We start from the raw sequence: 15,733 nt of genomic DNA on the forward strand, positions 1-15,733 counted from the left end.
CTGTAGTCGCAGCTACTCGGGAGGCTGAGGCAGGAGAATGGCGTGAACCCAGGAGGCGGAGCCTGCAGTGAGCCGAGATTGCTCCACTGCACTCCAGCCTGGGCGACAGAGGAAGACTCCGTCTCAAAAAAAAAAAAAAAAGAAAGAAAGAAAACTACAGGCGAGGACGGCTTCTCGGTGAGTAAATGGAGCAGTGGTCGTAGTCTCTCGAGGCCCCGCTCCCCTGCGACCTAATCTCTTAAGTCCGGGCCGCGGTCGGCGTTCTTCTCTGGGGCTCCGCGCCCCAAGCCTCGGCTTCCTCATCTGCCCTGAGATGGGATAGTCCCCACAGGTACCTTTCTGCGTCGTTAAAATGAGGAAATGAGAAAGGCTTTTACCCTCACCCCCTTCCTGATGAACTAGTCCAGGCAGTCGGCCTCTTCTCACGTCTGTTGGGCTTCTCGGGAAGCCAGATGGTATCGCACGTGTTAAAGGCGGGCGTCTGGAAGCCGAAAGTCCTGACTAACTGAGAATGTTGACTAATCCGGATAGCATTGAGAAGAGGAAATGGAGCTATTCAACAGATTCATTGATCTATATAAGCTGCTATAAGTTACATTTACTCTTTCTGTGTAGTACCTCACAGAATTCTGAAATTTTGGATATGACATTCTACGACATTGCATTTAGCTATTCTCACAACTCTATTTTTCAAAATGTCCAACGTTTAAAATTTTTTCTTCCTCAGTCTTTCAGGAGATTGTCATGGTTGAGAGACTGGACTGTACCTGCCTACTATGAATGAGCAGAACACCATAGCTAATATTAACTTTCTGCAGGTAATCTCTGAGCTTCGGGAGAAGTTGGATCCTGCAGCATTGTGTTTTGCCATCACTGTTGCAGGCTTTCCAAGTAAAGTTAAAAAGTAAAGGACAAGCAAGGTAAAGAGCTCATGGATAATTGCCACCCTTTTCCTCACATAGGATGTCACAGTTTTCTGACATCCCACAGTCAGAGTTGGAGCTTAATACTTTCAACTACAAATAATGGTACTATTATGATATTTACATCTAGTATTATATCGTTTTTCAAATTACATATATGTATGTGGGTATGTATGTGTTTATATGTTTTCTTAGCCATTCAGATCAATCCCAGGCAGACTACAGTGCAAGTTTATTAGCCATCTTATACATGAAGTTGTCATTTACTCCAGGGTACATGGCTACTAAGCAGGAACTCACATCTTGTAAGTTCTTTTCTGGTAGGTAGAAGAGTAATTTTTTTCCTCTCTGCTACTTGTAGTTCCTCAGGAAATCAAGAAAGCAGCGGTCAGAACCGTATTATTCTCTTTGATGTAATAAAGTCAGCTATTAGATATGAGAAAACCATTTCAGAAGCCTGGATTAAGGTGAGATCTTTGGAACTTTGATTATCAAGGAGGAAATGAGTGGCAATTAGTGACAGATGTATAACTGAGGTAGATTGAAATAAAAATCTCAAAACTCATTCAAATGGAAATGATAGCTGATGGTTGCCAGATGGACACATTGGCTCTTAGATGAGATAACAGGGCATGCTGAATAAGGTGAAACGTGTTTTGCTGATGTGTCGTAATATTTTTGTGACTCTCTCCTGTTTTTTCAGGCAATTGAAAACACTGCCTCAGTGTCTGAACACAAGGTAATGTTCATGTACTATGCATTTTCAGTATTGCAGACTTAAAAGTAATGACATTGGCTAGCTTGCCTTCCCACTTTCTTTCTTTCTCCTCCCTCCAGTCACTCTTCTCTCTCTTCCCTAGTTGCTCTAATAAACATTAGCTGTCTGGGGAAGATAATCTGAGGTGGCGACTGGCCAGATAGCCTGCCCCTACTCACTCTGGGTATAAAATAAGCCTACAGTATCCACAAGGGGAAATACTAACAGTGTAAACAAGCACATCAAGGTGCAGTCAAAGAAGCCAGGTCCCCACTGATGAGATGAAGAAAATAACCACCTAAGTCTCAGGTCCCTATATCTGCCTAATTGCCCTTCCTTCCACCCAGCACCACTGTCAAGATAATGGCATTCCATGTTTTACTTTACTTTGCTAATGTAGACCTGACTGGAGTAAATCAGTCTGTCCACTGTCAAAGCAGTGGTACTGGATCTTATGTCTCTATTAATTCTAGAAATACCTTCCATCAAAAAGCCAGATGATTGGCCGGGCGCGGTGGCTCACGCCTATAATCCCAGCACTTTGGGAGGCTGAGGCAGGCGGATCATCTGAGGTCAGGAGTTTGAGACTAGCCTGGCCAATGTAGCGAAACCCCGTCTCTACTAAAAATACAAAAAAAAAATTAGCCTGGCCTGGTGGCACACGCCACTGCACTCCAGCCTGGGCGACAGTGCAAGACTCCATCTCAAAAGACAAAAAGCCAGATGATTGAGTTCCTTAGGTGCTGATTGGTTGCCTTTAAAGATTTTTCTATGGTTGGAATCTGTTTTGTGGGATTTTTGTTAGTTTTGTTATCCAATTTTGGGATGACTATCTTAAAAGCTTTCATGATGATGAATAAAGCAATGAAAAAAATGAATAACTTTTTGTGGTGAGAAACATCAAAGTACTCCAAACACACTGTTTTTGGTTTTAGATAAACACAAATTTAACACCTTGACTGCCTGCATACCTATTTTTACATATTTGTAATCATTTTATAAATATAAATATAATTTGTATTCTTTTTTCCAACATTTTCTTCTCCATGTGCTTCTGCTTTGTCTTCATTGTTATCTTTAATGACTGTATTCTGGTCTAATGACTCTAAATTTTGGTGTCCTAAGAAGTGGAGCATTCAGTTAAGAGAAGTAGTAAAATTTGTTTTTTCTTTTTTGTCCTGCTTGCCTTTTTAACTTTTTTTTTTTTTTCCTGGAAGCATAGACTCAGATTGCCCTGAATACACTCCCAGTGTTTTCTCTTTTTTTTTGAGACAGAGTCTTGCTCTGTCACCCAGGCTGGAGTGCAGGCAGTGGCGCAATCTCAGCTCACTGCAAGCTCCGCCTCCTGGGTTCACGCCATTCTCCTACCTCAGCCTCCCGAGTAGCTGGGACTACAGGCGCCTGCCACCGCGCCCGGCTAATTTTTTGTATTTTTAGTAGAGATGGGGTTTCACGTTGTTAGCCAGGATGGTCTTGATCTCCTGACCTTATGATCCACCTCAGCCTCCCAAAGTCCTGGGATTACAGGTGTGAGCCACCGTGCCGGGCCTTTCTCTTTTTTTTTTTTTTTTTTTTTTTTTTTTTAAGAGACTAAGTCTTGCTCTGTCACCGAAGGTGGAGTGCGGTGACAGCATCATAGTTCATTGCAGTCTCAAACACCCGGGTTCAAGCGATCCCCCCACCTCAGTCTTTGGAGTAGCTGGGACTACAGGCAAGCACCACCAGGCCTGGCTAATTCTGTTAGTTAGTTAGTTAGTTATTTTGAGAGAGTTTCGCTCTTTTGCCTAGGCTATAGTGAAGTGCCACAATCTCGGTTCACTGCAACCTCTGCCCCCTGGGTTGAAGCAAATCTCCTGCCTCAGCCTCCCTAGTAGCTGGGATTATAGGTGCCTGCCACCATGCCTGGCTAATTTTTGTATTTTTAGCAGAGATGGGATTTCACCATATTGGCCAGGCTGGTCTCAAACTCCTGACTCAGGTGATCCACCCACCCGGCTCAGCCTCCCAAAGTGCTAGGATTACAGGTGTGAGCCACCACGCCTGGCCAATTCTTTTATTTATTTATTTTTTTTTTTTTTTGAGACGGAGTCTCGCTTTCGCCCAGGCTGTAGTGCAGTGGAACGATCTCGGCTCACTGCAAGCTCCGCCTCCCGGGTTCACGCCATTCTCCTGCCTCGGCCTCCTGAGTGGCTGGGACTATAGGCGCCCACCACCTCGCCTGGCTAATTTTTTGTATTTTTAGTAGAGACGGGGTTTCACCATGTTAGCCAGGATGGTCTCGATCTCCTGACCTCGTGATCTGCCCGCCTTGGCCTCCCAAAGTGCTGGGATTACAGGCGTGAGCCACCGCGCCCGGCCATTCTTTTATTTTTTATAGAGATGAGGTCTTGCTGTGTTTCCCAGGCTGGTCTCAAATTTTTAGCTTCAAGTGATCCTCCTGCTTGGACCTCCCAAAGTGCTGGGATTATAGGTATGAGCCACTGCACCCAGCCCTCATATTTTTCTTTTTTAAACTTAGGTAAACAAGCTAATTGTGGAGAAAAATCCACAAGGAATCTACAGATGTAAAAAATACAGTTTTTCTCTGCTCTCTTTCCCATTCCTCAGGGGTAATCATCCTTCCAAATTTTTTCTCTTCATATACAAGCTGTAATTGTGTGCAAGTACAGGTATACTCTTATGCCTACACATATGTATGTTTATATATTGTTTTACAAAAGCAGAATCTTAACTATGATTATGGGTGGTGGTGGTGTTGTTTAAAGAGACAGGGTCTCACTCTGTCGCCAGGCTGGAGTGCAGTGGCACAATCGTAGCTCACTGTTGCCTCCACCTCCTGGGCTCGATGATCCTCCCTCCTCAGCCTCCCAAAGCAGTGGGATTATAGGCATGAGCCTTCATGCCCAGCCTGATTATCCTTTTGCAGGCTGCTGATTTTTCCACTTCATGTCAGGAATGTCTTTTCTCTGTCAAAAAATAGAGTATGGCTCAGCAGTCCCTAACCTTTTTGGCACCAGGGACTGGTTTCATGGAAGACAGTTTTTCCACAGACCGTCTCGGGGCATGATTTCAGGATGAAACTGTTCAACCTTAGATCATCAGGCACTACTTAGATTCTCATAAGGAACGTGCAGCCTAGATCCTGCGCATGTGCAGTTCACAATAGGGTTCGCGCTCCCGTGAGAATCTAATGCAGCCGCTAATCTGACAGGAGGCGGATCTCAGTGGTAATGACCACTTGACCACCCCTCACCTCCTGCTGTGCAGCTTGGTTCCTAGCAGACCACAGACTCCGTGATCCAGGAGTTGGGGACCCCTGATCTACCTTTTTCTTTTTTTTTTTTTAATTTTGTAATTAAAAAGTCTTTTTTAGACAGAGTCTCGCTGTGTCACCCAGGCTGGAGTGCAGTGGCATGATCTTGGCTCATTGCAACCTACACCTCCCGGGTTCGAGTCGTTGACCTGCCTCAGCCTCCTGAGTAGCTGGGATTGCAGGCAGTTGCCACCACGACTGGCCAATTTTTTTTTGCATTTTTTGGTAGAAATGGGGTTTCACCGTGTTGGCCAGGCTGGTCTCGAACTCCTAACCTCAGGTGATATGTGTACCTCGGCCTCCCAAAGTACTGGGATTAGAGGTGTGAGCCCCCACGCCCAGCCTGGCTTATCCTTTTTGATGACTATAATATTTCAAAAATTAAAATTACTCCATCATAATTTACTGAACCCTTTCCAGATTGATGGGCATTTATAGTCTTTCCAACTTTTCACAAAGTAATTTTTCTAGTAATAGTGAAAATACATACTGGAGTTGGCAAGTGATTGAATCTTTTAATAAATGTGAAGATGTTCAAAGTTACTTCTGTAGTAGTATCACTTTAATGTATATTGGAATGTATTCCTAAGAGATACCAGTGGTTAATAGTTGTGGCACTTTATTTCTTTAAAAAATATTTCTGGGTTTTGTGAAAAGTGTAGATACTACCAGGGGAGTGTGTGGAACAAATGAGCATCATCCATTCTGTGTTTTAATAAGGAAAAGCTGCTGTTTCATTGTAGCAAATGTACTGATTGGTTAACTGTTTTTCTATTATTGCATATTTATTGACCTGGTGATGCTTTTCATCATCTATAGCACCAATACTCAGACAAAGAAGTACATTGAAAAGATGCTAAGAAATAAGATTTGATCAGACTGCATTCAAGAACAGCTGCTCCAAGTAAGTGTCAGAGATTATTGATTTTTAATCTAAAACAGAAAGCTTTACAGCTCTCATGTAAAATTTCATCTTATTTCAGTCCATTGTTCAAACCCATTGAAATTTTTGAATTTTATTTTTGCATTAACATTTTAATTGTCTATCTCAATGCAGTTTGCAACTATGACAAACGAGCCTTTCGTATCCTATTCTAAGTAGCTTATAAAAACCTTGAGGGGAATAGGACCAGCCTGTAGGAACTAGTAGAAACGTAAATATGAACCTATTTGAACTATCACTCTTTGGCCATTCAAAACTGGATTTTAGGTGATAATTCCTCTGGAAATGTAAATTATTCAAACTGGAATTTATAAACTGGGAATAATGTTTTGCTGGCTGAACGTTCAGTATATTAACAGTATAGAACTTAGAAAACTGGATGGGCCAGTAGTTTGGGGTTTGGGTTAGGAGCTAATGAGAATACCTCATTGGATCTTACATTTTATATTTAGGAATAGATTTAATGTTTGTCTTATTTCATCTAGCAGTTCTTTTCTGTGTTTATTTCTGCCAGTTATATGTGTTTTGGGCTGTAATTTTCTAGACACGGAAACCATATGTAATTTTTCATTGCATTTTCCCCAATAAAGCATTATACCCAGCTTACTACTAAATGTAAGATTTTTAAAAATTATGGTATCAATAAGGAAGCTATGTTTATTAACTGGTTATTTACTCTGGGTCCATTAATGTCTATATATATTGCATTATTGATAGAGCATGATCACTTCTTTTAAAAAAGTCAGTTTAGTTAGCATTGAACCTTATAGACCAACTTCAAATTATAACCAAGGTGGAACATCCCTGTGGGGTCATGTGATTGCGTGAGGAAACTGGGATTTAGAAGATCTGGCCTCCAATCCCAAATCGAGCAGATAGGAATGTACTATTAGGCTTATAACTTAACTTCTTTGAGCTTAACAGTCAATTAATATCCAAATGTGGACTCCCATTGATCCTGAGAGAAAACTCAGAATGGTGAAGGATTATTCTGTGTAAAACAAAGATTAAGATTTCTTAAGTTAAAATGAGAGTTGGGGAAGAGAAGTCTGATCTGACATTCCAAAAGGATAAGCAACTCTTAGGTTGTGTACTGTTTCCTACAGCTTCTTTTCTCTCTCTACTCTTCCCCACTCAAGGTTCTTAAGGATATGTGTTCATCCATTCTGTCGCTGGCTCAGAGTTTGCTTCACTCTCTAGACTAGAGTATAATTTCATTTGGCAGTCTCCTATACAAATAATGTGTTTACGTTTTTTGACACATACTGCCAGCAGGTATGTTGAAATACTTATTTTGGCAAGGAGGGAACAGAGGAAGGAAGAATCATCTAATGCTTATTTTTTGTTGGTTGGAACTTACTGAAGGGAAAGTAGCTCTGAACTGGGTCTCAGGAAAGCTCAATTTTACTCCCAGCCTTGATGAAATGAAGAGACTTGACTGGTGGATCTAACTCCGTGTTCTGAACTCTAAAATTCTCTTGTCTGAAATTAAGATACAGATCTAGTCCATTTCAAAACATGAGACACTTTTTTTTTTTTTCAAGACAGAGTTTCGTTCTTGTTGCCCAGGCTGGAGTACAGTGGCGCAATCTCGGCTCACTGCAACCTTCGCCTCCCGGATTCAAGCAGTTTTCCTGTCTCAGCCTCCTGAGTGGCTGGGATTACAGGCACGTGCCACTATGCCCAGCTAATTTTTTGTATTTTTGGTAGAGACAGGGTTTCACCATGTTGGCCATCCTGGTCTCGAACTCCTGAGCTCAGGTGATTCACCTGCCTCGCCCTCTCAAAGTGCTGCAATTACAGGCATGAGCCACCGTGCCTGGCCGAGACACATTTTAATAGCATATATCCAGAGAGAGAGGACTGTATTTGTGGAAAATGTTTATGAAAGCAAGTAAAGCACAGTGTCTTATTTTGTATTTGTACATATATTCTTCCTATTATTAGCAATGTTAAAACGCATCTGAATGGAACTTTTAAAATGAAGATTTGTAAAAAAAATTGTAAACATTTAAAATAGAGCAGTAGTTGCAGCTGACATGAGGTAGCTGTTGTAATTGAGAATTCTGTTATGACTTATGGAGTGATGGTATAAAGGGAGAATGGCATCTAAGACATTTCTGGACCCTCTTAATGTCTTAGAGACACTGTCATGATCCATGTTTGCTTGGAAACATGCAAGTCTAGCCTGTACTATATGGAGAAAACCTTTAAAGCTTTTAGCTCCTTGAGTGCCATCATTTTGAGGAATTTCAACTGATCTTGTACAACCTCAACTTAAAGGGTAAAATTTAACCCATATGGGAAAAAGAAAGAGGAAAACTATGCCAAGGAGCAAAATCAGGAGGGCTTAGGTAGTGCTCACTGATAAAATATGGGAAATAGGTCAAGATGAGATGGTAAAGTTACATTGGCATATTCCTAAATCTCCTGAAGCCAACATGACTAGATAATAGATGATGGGACTGGGTTGATTGTAATTTTAACGAAGTAGAGATTGGAGAGGCCTCGGTGGTGAATCCCCTTAGAATGGCCATCCAGTGGCAAACAGAATGAAGCCAGCAGCCACATCCAGGTAAGAAGCAATATGTTGGGAAAGATTCTGTTTTTTGAGACGGAGTCTAGCTCTGTCACCTAGACTGGAGTGCAGTTGGCGCTGTCTCAGTTCAGTGCAACCTCTGCCTCCCGGGTTCTAGCGATTCTCCTGCCTCACCCTTCCAAGTACCTGGGACTACAGGCACGTGTCACCACAACCGGCTGATTTTTGTATTTTTAGTATTTTGTGTTTTTAAACCTCTTTACTTGAAATTTGCTGGAAAAAAAAAAAGCAAATGATAGATTTGCTGTGTAAAATAGTGGAAATGGAGTACATAGCCATAGTTCGAGCATTTTTTTATTCTTACCACAAACATTAAGTGCCTGTTCTGTGCCAGGCACTGATATATTAGATCCTCTGCCCTCAAAAAGCTTTGTCTATTAGGGTAGAGATGGGTCTGTGGTCAGCTAACCATGAAACTGTTCAGGTTCTGAGTGCAGTGGGGACACAGAATTGCCTTGTTTTCTAAGAAATAGCTCCATCTAATGTGAACTTCACGTGGGCTTGCTTTTGTTTGTGGACGCCATTCACTGAAAAAGCCAGGCTGTAATCCCAGCACTTTGGGAGGCCAAGGCAGGCGAATCACATGTGCCCTGGAGTTTGAGACCAGCCTGGGCACCATGGTGAAACCCCATCTCTACAAAAACATACAAAAATTAGCCAGGTGTGGTAGCACACACCTGTAATCCTAGCTACTCAGGAGGCGGAGGTGGGAGGATCCATTGAACCCAGGGAGTTGAGGCTACAGTGAGCCATGATTGTGCCACTGCTCTCCAGCCTGGGCAACAGAGTGAGACTCTATCTCAAAAATAGACACATAAATAAAAATAAAACAAAAAGAAGAGATTAGATTGGAATCATAACTTGTAACTCGTTTGTATCTTTAGTGCTACCTTATGGCAGTAATTCATACTGGACTGTGACTTTGAACAACTAGTATATTTTTTATCTTCCCCCCTGCCCTTTCTTGGATCCCCAGTCAACACATTTTTTTTTTTTTTTTTTTTTTTTTTTTTTTTTGAGACGGAGTCTCGCTCTGTCGCCCAGGCTGGAGTGCAGTGGCGCGATCTCGGCTAACTGCAAGCTCCGCCTCCCGGGTTCACGCCATTCTCCTGCCTCAGCCTCCCGAGTAGCTGGGACTACAGGCGCCCACCACCGCGCCCGGCTAATTTTTTGTATTTTTAGTAGAGACGGGGTTTCACCGTGTTAGCCAGGATGGTCTCGATCTCCTGACCTCGTGATCTACCCGCCTCGCCCTCCCAAAGTCCTGGGATTACAGGCGTGTGCCGCCGCGCCCGGCCAGCATAATATTTTCAAGGTTCATGTATGTTGTAGCATGCATCAGAACTTTTTTCCCTACTACAGCTTTAGTAATTCCATTCTTTGTTTTTGTTGTTTTGTTTTGTTTTGTTTTGTTTTGTTGAGACGGAGTCTCACTCTGGCCCCCATGCTGGAGCGCAGTGGCACGATATCAGCTTACCGCAACCTCTGCCTCCTGGGTTCAAGCAATTCTCTTGCCTCAGCCTCCTGAGTAGCTGTGATTATAGGCGTGCACCACCACACCCAGCTAATTTTTGTATTTTTAGTCGAGTTGGGGTTTCATCATGTTGGCCAGGCTGGTCTCAAACGGCTGACCTCAGGTAATCCACCCTCCTCGGCCTCCCAAAGTGCTGGGAGTACAGGCGTGAGCCACTGCGCCCGGCCCACATTCTTTGTTTATACCACATTTTTTTAATCCATTCATCCATTGATGGACACTTGAGTTGTTTCCACCTTTTGGCCATTTGAATAATGTTGCTATGAGTATTGGTTTACAAATATTTGTTTGAGTCCCTGTTTTCGGTTCTTTAGGGTATATAAGAGTGGAATTGCTGGATCATGTGATGAACATATGTTTACCATTTTGAGGAACCACCACCGCTTTCCATAGCAGCTGCATAATTTTACATTCCTACCACCAATGCACGTGGTCTCCAATTTCTCCATATTCTTGCTAACATTTATTTTCCTTTCTTAAAAAATGTTTTATGGCCGGGCGCAGTGGCTTACACCTGTAATCCCAGGACTTTGGGAGGCCGAGGCAGGCAGATCACGAGGTCAGGAGATTGAGACCATCCTGGCTAACATGGTGAAACCCCGTCTCTACTAAAAATACAAAAAATTAGCTAGGCGTGGTGGTGGGCGCCTGTAGTACCAGCTACTTGGGAGGCTGAGGCAGGAGAGTGGTATGAACCCGGGAGGCAGAGCTTGCAGTGAGCCGAGATTGCGCCACTGCACTCCAGCCTGGGCAACAGAGCGAGACTCCGTCTCAAATAATAATAATAATAATTTTGCTTTTAATGAATTAATAATTTTTTTTTTTTTTTATGTATAGGATCTTGCTCTGTCACCCAGGCTGCAGTGTAGTGGCGTGATCATAGTTCACTGCAGCCTGAAACTCCTGGGCTCAAGCAGTCTTCCCTCCTCAGCCTCTTGAGTACCTGGGTCTACAGGTACCTGCCACCTCTCCTGGCCCTATTTTTTAATTATAATTATCCTGATGAGTACGGAGTGATACCTCATTGTGTTGATTTGCATTTCCGTAATGACTAATGATGTTAAGCATCTTTTCACATACTTCTTGGCCATTTCTATATTTTTGTAGACATGTCTATTCAAGTCCTTTACCCGTTTTTGTTTGTTTTGTTTTTCAGAGATGAGGTCTCACTCTGTCACACAAGTTGGAGTGCAGTGGTATGATCCTGGCTCACTGCAACCTCCACTTCCGAGGCTCAAGCGATCCTCTCATGTCGGCCTCCTGAGTAGCTGGGACCACAGGTGCGCACCACGGTGCCCCGCTAATTTTTTGCAATTTTGGTAGACATAAGGTTTCGTCATGCTACCCAGACTGGTCTCGAACTTTTGAGCTTAGGAGTTCTAACCACCTCTGCCTCTGAAAGTGCTGGTGTTACAGGCACGAGCCACTGTGCTCAGCCCTTTGCCCATTTTTAAATTGGGTTTTTGTCATTGTTGAGGTATAGGAGTTATTTATATATTCTGGATATTAATCCCTTATCAGACATATGATTTGCAAACATGTTCTCCCATTCTATGGGTTTTCACTCCCTTGATAGTGTCCTTTGATGTACAAAAGTATTTAGTTTCGATAAAGTCAAATTTATCTTTTTTTTTTTTTTGGATATGGAGTCTAGCTCTGTCACCAGGCTGGAGTGCAGTGGTACGATCTCGACTCTCTGCAATCTCTACCTTGCGGGTTCAGACAATTCTCCTGCCTCAGCCTCCCGTGTAGCTGGGACTATGGGCCTGTGCCACAACGCCCAGCTAATTTTTGTATTTTTAGTAGAGACGGGTTTTCACATGTTGGCCAGGATGGTCTTGATCTCTTGACCTCGTGATCTGCCTACCTCAACCTCCCAAAGTGCTGTGATTACAGGCAGGAGCCACCACATGTGGCCTTATTTTTTATGTTATTTTATTATTTTTTTGATCTGTGATTTTCTTAATTAAGTCGTATGATCACACATAGTTTTAAAGTGTGTATTCTAATCATTTTAAGTTGGCAAAAGCACCATTCCCAATCACAAATACGCAGCAGTTTTATGTTTTCGAATGGTTCTTTAAAGACAATCCTGAATCATAACTTAGTTTGAGTTACAGTGTAAAGAATTCAAGAGTGAAGTTTAACTTGTTACTATTTTAAAAGCATGTGACCTTATAGATCATGTATAAAATGTGAGAAGTGTTAAATAATCTTAAACTAGACATCGCTACCTTATTTTCCTTCAATCCTAGCCTTTAAGAGGCAAATGAACACCAAACACAGTTGAATCTTGCTTGGTTCTAAGACAGTGAGGAAATTTCCCCAGTATTTAAATATATTCACATAACCAGTTAAATAAATCTAAATATAAAACCAATCTCCATTAAGTTTTTGTTGTTGTTGTTGTTGTTATTTTTTGGGGTTTTTTTTGAGATGGAGTCTTGCTTAGTCATTCTGGCTGGAGTGCAGTGGCGCGATCTTGGTTCACTGCAATGCACCTCTGCCTTCCGAGTTCAAGCAGTTCTGTCTCAGCCTCCCAAGTAGCTGGGATTACAGGTGCCCACCACCACGCCTGGCTAATTTTTGTATTTTTAGTAAAGACGGGGGTTTCACCATGTTGGCCAGGCTGGTCTCGAACTCCTGAACTCAAGTGAACCACCCGCCTCGGCCTCCCAAAGTGCTGGGATTACAGGCATGAGCTACTGCGCCCGGCCTCTATTAAGTTTTAAGATGGCACTCACCATCTTTGTGAGAAGTTGAACATTACTAACAAAGTCTAATCATATTTTTAGAAGGGGTAAACAGTGATACCATGTTCTGAATTGGAATTACTATTAAAATTCAAAAACTGAACATTTAACCACAAGCCAGTCTTAGTTTTAAATCACAACTGCCCAACAAAATATTCTGTCATTTATGATCTGATTTCTGGTGTATGAGATCTATTAAAGTATGGTACACATAAAACAGTCATGAGACATTTGTTTTGTAATAAATAAGGCAGTGGCCAATTATTACTCATTAGTAGCTTTTTTAAGATAAGCTATCAAGCCTGCCCTTTCTGCCTTCTTCTTAATGCCGGCAAAGATCATTTTTCTTCCATACCCTTGGGATTCTCCAAATACTCCATCAGTGTATCCTCTCCCCAGGTGATGCCTTTGTTCTTATTGGTGTCTGTGTAAGAGAATCCAACAGCCTGACCTGTCTTCCGCCTGAAGAGACCTTGGAGATTAGGCCTAGTCTTGTGCTTGCCTCCCTTTTCCACGGTGTGGCACTGGGCACACTTCTGAACAAAAATCTTGCTTTTCTCAACATCACCTGTATTTAATTCTCTTTTTAGTCCCTGGGGCCACGAAGGTTGCCACTCCAAAGCCGGACAACCCACTCTTTACTTTTTTTGTTGTTGTTGCTTGTCCTTTTGGTTGTTATGCTTAAGATACCATTGCCGAATCCAAGGTCATGAAGGTTTTCTTTTATTTTCTTAAATTTAGGTCTTTGATCCACTTTGAGTTAATTTTTGTGTATAGTGTATTTTAAGGATTTAGCTTCATTCTTTTGCATATGGATATCCAGTTTTTCCAGTTCCATTTGTTGAAAAGATGGTCCTTTCACCACTGAAATTATTTTGGCACCCTTGTCAAAAATCAATTTATCGGCCGGGCACGGTGGCTCACGCCTGTATTCCCAGCACTTTGGGGGGCCGAGGTGGGCGGATCATGAGGTCAGGAGATCGAGACCATCCTGGCTAACACAGTGAAACCCCGTCTCTACTAAAAATACAAAAAAAAAAAAAAAATTAGCCGGGTGTGGTGGTGGGCGCCTGTAGTCCCAGCTACTCAGGAGGCTGAGGCAGGAGAATGGCGTGAACCTGGGAGGTGGAGCTTGCAGTGAGCCGAGATTGTCCCACTGCACTCCAGCCTGGATGACAGAGCAAGACTCCGTCTCAAAAAAAAAAAACAATTTGTCACATATATGAAGGCTTATCTTTGAACTCTGTATTCAGTTTCATTGGTCTATATGTCTGTCCTTCTGCCAGTACCACACTGTTTTAACTACTGTAGCTTTGTATTAGTATTGAAATCAGGGCTGGGTGCTGTGGCTAACGCCTGTAATCCCAGCACTATGAGAGACTGAGGCGGGCAGATCACGAGTTCAGGAGACTGAGACCGTCCTGGCTAACACGATGAAACCCCATCTCTACTGAAAATACAAAAAAAGTTAGCCAGGCGTGGTGGCGGGTGCCTGTAGTCCCGGCTACTCAGGAGGCTGAGGCAGGAGAATTGCATGAACCCAGGAGGTGGAGCTTGCAGTGAGCCGAGATCACGCCACTGCACTCCAGCCTGGGTGACAGAGTAAGACTCCATCTTGAAAAAATACATATATATATATTGAAATCAGGAAGTGTGAGCCCTCCAACTTTGCTCTTTTTCAAGGTTTTGGCAATTTGGGGTCCCTTGAAATTCCATGTGAATTTTGGTATGGATCTTTCTATTTCTGCAAACTATGTTGTGGGACTTTGATAAGGATTGCATTGAATCACTTTGAATGGTATTGTCACATTAAGAATATTGAGTGTCTTCCAATCCATGAAGACAATAGCTCTTTCCATTTATTTATGTCTTTAATTTTTTTCAGCAGTTTCTTTTTTTATTTTATTTTATTTTATTTTGAGATAGTGTCTGGCTCTCTAACCCAGGCTAGAGTACAGTGACACAATCTTGGCTCACTGCAGCCTTGACCTTCCAGGCTCAGGTGATCCTCCCACCTCAGCCTTCCGAGTAGGTGGGACCACAGGCATGCACTGCAGCTGGCTAATTTTTGTATTTTCTATAGAGATGAGGTTTTGCCATGTTACCCAGGCTGGTCTTGAACTCCTGGGATCAAGCAATCCACCCGCCTCAGCCTCCCAAAGTGTTAGGATGACAGGCATGAGCCACCGCGCCAAGCCTTGCCTTTATGCTTAGATACATAAAGACCCTGTGGCCTCCCCCTCCACCCAGAGCAACAGCAGCAGTGGTGAAGACCCAGAAACATCCCTGGCTCAACACGCCCCTGAGCATCACCCTATTATTTATTTAGTAACAGAGTATGCAAGAGGAGGAGACCTGCACAACTGGATAAACCCAGAAATGTCCCTGGCTCAACAAGCCTTCCAGCATGACCCTGTGTCTTCCCCCTCCACGCAGAGCACCAGCAACAGTGGTGCAGACCCAGAAACCTCCCTGGCTCAACAAGGCCCCCAGCATGACCCCATGGCCTTCCCCTCCACCCAGAGCACCTGTAGCAGTGGTGGAGTCCCAGAAACGTCCCTGGCTCAACAAGCCTTCCAGTATCAGCCTGTGGCCTTCTTGTTTGTTTTTGGTTTTTTTGAGATGGAATTTTGCTCTTGTTGCTCAGGCTGTGTGCAATGGCGCGATCTTTTTTTCACTACAACCTCCGCCTCCCGGGTTCAAGCGATTCTCCTGCCTCAGCCTCCTAAGTAGCTGCGATTACAAGCACGTGCCACCACGCCCGGCTAATTTTATATTTTCAGTGGAGATGAGGTTTCTTCATGTTGGTCAGGCTGGTCTTGAACTCCCGACCTCAGGTGATCCACCCGCCTCGGCCTCCCAGCGTGCTGGGATTACAGGCATGAGCCACTGTGCCCGGCCTACCTGTGGC

The 15,733-nt window shown here is 43.1% G+C and overlaps 1 protein-coding gene and 1 pseudogene across 7 annotated transcripts in view; one reads left to right on the forward strand and one right to left on the reverse strand.

The window, feature by feature from the left end:
- The first annotated feature begins 39 nt into the window (after positions 1 to 39).
- The window catches only part of FANCD2 (FA complementation group D2), a 104,905-nt gene continuing 89,211 nt past the window's right edge, over positions 40 to 15,733 (forward strand). For 2 of the 7 annotated variants that reach the window (XR_010111396.1, XM_055110941.3), the window contains exons 1-4: positions 40 to 177; positions 728 to 920; positions 1,293 to 1,390; positions 1,627 to 1,662. The gene's annotated coding sequence lies outside the window, so the exon portion shown is untranslated. The remainder of the gene's footprint in view (positions 178 to 727; positions 921 to 1,292; positions 1,391 to 1,626; positions 1,663 to 15,733) is intronic. The other 5 variants (XM_055110943.3, XM_055110944.3, XM_055110942.3 and 2 more) reach the window with 5 other exon arrangements.
- LOC134730071 (cytochrome c-like) lies at positions 13,087 to 13,533 on the reverse strand (annotated as a pseudogene).

Source organism: Pan paniscus, chromosome 2 (assembly GCF_029289425.2).
Source record: "Pan paniscus chromosome 2, NHGRI_mPanPan1-v2.0_pri, whole genome shotgun sequence".
NCBI lineage: Eukaryota > Metazoa > Chordata > Mammalia > Primates > Hominidae > Pan > Pan paniscus.